The following is a 5,000-nucleotide window of genomic DNA, read 5'->3' as shown; positions in this document are numbered from 1 at the left end:
TTCGTGTTGTGTTCCATCACCATATGAATTGCAACTGCTCTGTGCCCACGCGCGGCCCGTCGATCACTCCGCGCATCAATCACTGGGATAAGGACTAATATATGTATATGCGTTTGTATGTGTATGTGTATGTGTGTGTATATATGTGTGTGTGTATATATACTCATATACATACTTACACACACACACACACAAACACACACACACGTAAACACACACACACACACACACACACACACACACACACACACACACACACACACACACACACACACACACACACACACACACATATATATATACATATATATATATATATATATATATATATATATATGTATATATATACATATTGTACATATATATATATATATATATATATATATATATATATGTGTGTGTGTGTGTGTGTGTGTGTGTGTGTGTGTGTGTGTGTGTTTTATAATAAATGATGTTAATATTGATAATAATAATTAAAATATCACTACATAACTTTTTTCGATACTGATACATACATACATACATACAAATATACATAAATAGATAAATAGAAAGATAGATAGACAGATAAATAATCTAAGCAGCTTATCATTAGAGGCTACAGAAAAAAAAAGTTACCCCAACATTTACTTCTAATTAAGAATCTCTCATGAATTGTAAATGCATTGTTTACATCAATCTGTTTTTAGTAAATATTTACGTATTTGCTTAATATTCATTAACGCTAATATCCTAATTTACGATTTTTTCATGTGTGTCATATACGTGTCACTTCATTTATAACTAATGCGAAGATGATAACAGTTGCGTTAAGGACAATATAATTATATAATTTGGAACATTATCACTGATATCGATAAATGATTTTGGTAATGAAAATGCCAACAATAACAATCGTTTTTTTCTTTCTTTCTTTCTTTATACATGTCAGCTGTGATGATAGAAATGGCCAGTGATGGTGAATGAATATTTTTGAAGAATTATAATAGTAATATTCAACCTGATATTATTATTACTACAAAAGGTAATGACGATGATGTTAACAACTGTGCTGATGATAATATAATGATAATAATGGTAATAATGATGATAGTCATATTAACAATAATAATGATAACAAATATTACAAAGATAATATTAAGACTAATACAAACAATAATAAAAATGATAATGATGGTGTAAATAGATATTGTGGTAGTAGTAATAACAATAGTAATACTGATAATAAGACTGATGATGAAATTATGATAATAATAATGATATCTATATACTTATATATATATACATATATATACATATATACACACACACACACGAGTTTTTGAAGAAAAAAAATCATTCCTTTAACAAATTACATGACATAAAAGAATTTGCAAAAAAGCCGGTTCACACCAGTAAACAAAGATTTTTTTAATATTATATCACAAAGTCAGAGACAGCAAGCATATATGTAATCAAAGTTTCATGCATGACAGACAAGTTGCTCATTACTGTACGTACATGTCATGCACAGGTAATGAATTATCAATTTACATTTCTTCGCATAATTTGAAGAGAATATCTGTCAGACTAACTCCAATTTCCTCTCGAAAGTCGAAGGAGAATTCAATTTTTTGCCAGCGCTATCTCGGTAGACACGCTTTTGGCAAGACGAAGTGAAAATTGGAGAGAACTGGAGAGAAGAAGGGGAAGCAGAGAGAGAGAGAGAAGGTGAGAGGGAAAATGGAGGGAAATAGAGAAAGGCAGCCGCAAACACATGTATACAGAATGAGAAAAAGAGAAGGAGAAGAGAGGAGTAAGAGAGAGAGAGAAAGAGAGAGAGAGAGAGAGAGAGAGAGAGAGAGAGAGAGAGAGAGAGAGAGAGAGAGAGAGAGAGAGAGAGAGAGAGAGAGAGAGAGAGAGAGAGAGAGAGAGAGGGGGGGGGGGTGAAGGAGGAGAAAGAGAGAGAGTGAGATAGATAGATAGATAGATAGATAGATAGATAGATAGATAGAGAGAGAGAGAGAGAGAGAGAGAGAGAGAGAGAGAGAGAGAGAAAGAGGTTAAAAAATAATGAAATGCACGATGCGCATCTCCCGCCATCTCTCATGAGGTACGCTGGGAAATATTGTCGCTGCTGTCTCCACTATTATTAGATCTGTTATTATTCCCATTATCCTCTCCACAAATTAGCACCTTCAATTTGATTATCATATCCAGTACTGCCATTAGTGTCGGACATGTACGCATGTGTACGCATGGAAGTTTGTATGTGTGTATGTCTGCGTGTGTGCGGATTGTACAAGAGAGCAAATGACTTCAACATCACTACAAAAGCTGCAGACAAGAATAAGGCTACAATCAATAAAATACTGTATTGCCTTATACAATACTGTATAACGCGATGAGATGAAAGATAAGAGGGTAAATGATTACATAAATATTACAAAATACGAAAGACCCGATGAGGATTTCTTAAAATTCTTTCACTTTCTCTCTTCCACGCGATGGTGGATCTTCATTAACACACTTGTACACAGACAGATGCTATATGTATATATACACATCTGTATATACACTAATCTCAACTGCCCTTGCTCTCTCTCTTTCTCTCTACCTTTCTCTTTCATATATATATATATATATATATATATATATATATATATATATATATATGCACACACACACAAGTGTGTTTGTGTGTATACATTTGCATGCGTATAAGTGTATACGTGTGTGTGCGCGCACGTGTGGGTGACGCTTGTGTGTGTGTCTGAGCGTGTGTGCACCTGTCTAAACTGCCTCCTCCTGTAAGATCGTTGCTGCAGCCGCCAGTGAACTCTCGTGATCAGCGTAGCAACAATATGATCGGGAAAACGGCTGGGCGACCGTCATTATTTCTTGCATACTAAGCAGTGTTACAGCATTTGTCTATGATACATGCAGCATGATTATAACGTAATCGAATTGAGTACTCCAGGTGAGTGAGAGGAATAGGGAGGGAGGGAGGAAGAGAGAGGGAGAGAGAGAGAGAGAGAGAGAGAGAGAGAGAGAGAGAGAGAGAGAGAGAGAGAGAGAGAGAGAGAGAGAGAGAGAGAGAGAGAGAGAGAGAGAGAGATTCGGAGAAAGAAAGAAAGAAAGGGCGGGAATGAAACACAACTGTCTAGTACCCTAGAGAACGCCCCGAGGGTTTGGGGGTAAGGAGGGGTAGCGAGACCGAGAATCAGAGAGAGAGAGAGAGAGAGAGAGAGAGAGAGAGAGAGAGAGAGAGAGAGAGAGAGAGAGAGAGAGAGAGAGAGAGAGAGAGAGAGAGAGAGAGAGAGAGGGAGAGAGAGAGAGAGAGAAAGAGAGAGAGAGAGACAGAGAGAGAGAGAGAGACAGAGAGAGAGAGAGAGAGAGAGAGAGAGAGAGAGAGAGAGAGAGACAGAGAGAGAGAGAGAAAGAGAGAGAGAGAGAAAGAGAGAGAGAGAGAGAGAGAGAGAGAGAGAGAGAGAGAGAGAAAGAGAGAGAGAGAAAAAAGAGAGAGAGAGAGAGAGAGAGAGAGAGATGCTGGAAGGGGGAGGGTCATAGGGAATACTGATGCGGTTACTATGTGGTTTTAAGTAGTGAGCCACCTTCCTATAGCGGCCAAGTCGGGATCCGCAGAGAATGCGATTTTTCTTCCTTTTTGGTCGGATTCCTTCCCCGTCGACCATGCATCGCCGGGTCATTAGAGTTCATCTGACGTTTATTCCATGCTTTTAGTCGTACGTTCTCTTGTGTTTTTTCCAGGCTTTTTTTTTTTCATTTTTTTTTTTTATTTGCCTTTTTTGCATTTATATTTCTCCGTTCCTTTCTTCTTTCTACCTTGTTGCATGACATTGCTGTTCACTTCGGCTGTATTGATTGCCGAGGTCGTCAGTTGTTGCAGACTTCGCGTGCAAACCCGAAGAGCGTTACATTTTAAAAGCAATAAACGAGACTCACAGATTTCCATTAACCTCCCGTCATCTTCTCTCTGTCTGTGTGTGTGTCTATTTGCCTGTCTATCTCCGTGTTTGTTTGTTTGCCTTTGTCTATGTCTCTCTGTTTATCTCTCTCTCTCTCTCTCTCTCTCTCTCTCTCTCTCTCTCTCTCTCTCTCTCTCTCTCTCTCTCTCTCTCTCTCTCTCTCTCTCTCTCTCTCTCTCTCTCTCTCTCTCTCCTTCGCATAGTACGAAATTCCTGGAGGCTCTCCCCCAGAGCAGCTCGGGAATGCCGGGAGGGCGTGCAAGGCAACAGCCGCGACAGAAATGGGCGTCAGACGAGCGACTCCTAGCCAAAGGAAGGGCTAAGAACCTCTTTTTTGGAGAGAGCCAGTAACCACGTACCCTTATGGACGTCCATTTTATTCGGCCTCTGCGGGGCCACTTGGCTCCTCTAGCGCAGCGGCAGCTGACGAAATGCACCCCTGGCGTGGTGGCTGCGGTGGTATTCGGGGAGGTTTCGAAGAGGGAGTTCCAAGAAAATATAAAGTTTTAAATGTCCGGGTGTCCAGACCTCTTGATCCACCTGGTGTAGCCTCCAACGTCCTTGCCCTGCCACGCGCCCTTTTGCATATCATCATCTCGCGTCCTTGCGACCTCCGCTTGATCTAGTAGGAAAGATAAGTGGCAGAGAATCAAGTTCGTATTTGTTTGAAATGTCAGAGGTGTTTAGAGGATGCGATAAGAGGAAAAAGGCGAGAGAAGGAGAGGAGACGTGGCACCACCGCCGTGCTCTGAGGTCATGGTCACGGAACCTCGAGTGTAAAAAGTGCTGCGAAGCGTCCCAAGTCTCTTAAAACTTACTCCCTCCTCGTGCTGGCCGCACGCTGTCGCTCTCCCGCCACGCTGGCCTGCCTTTCGACAACGGTCCCTCGTGACAAAAACTATCCGAAGCCTTCTCGAGGATCGGGATATTTCATTAGCTAAAGAAAAATAAAAGAGAAATGAATTACTCGGAAATAGTGTTGGAACCTTGTTGACGGAGCGGAGTGTTGTGTCGTCGGCCAGTCAGTGTTGC

General features: G+C 40.5%; 1 protein-coding gene across 2 annotated transcripts in view; it reads left to right on the top strand.

Annotated features, from left to right (window-relative positions):
- Positions 1–4,791: 4,791 nt before the first annotated feature.
- LOC125036513 overlaps positions 4,792–5,000 on the top strand; it is a 10,173-nt gene continuing 9,964 nt past the window's right edge. The window contains exon 1 of one of the 2 annotated variants that reach the window (XM_047629153.1): positions 4,792–5,000. This exon is cut by the window's right edge and continues 330 nt beyond it. The gene's annotated coding sequence lies outside the window, so the exon portion shown is untranslated. The other variant, XM_047629154.1, reaches the window with a different exon arrangement.

Source organism: Penaeus chinensis, chromosome 21, assembly GCF_019202785.1.
Source record: "Penaeus chinensis breed Huanghai No. 1 chromosome 21, ASM1920278v2, whole genome shotgun sequence".
In the NCBI taxonomy this organism is placed as follows: domain Eukaryota; kingdom Metazoa; phylum Arthropoda; class Malacostraca; order Decapoda; family Penaeidae; genus Penaeus; species Penaeus chinensis.
This window is presented reverse-complemented; position numbering and strand designations above follow the sequence as displayed.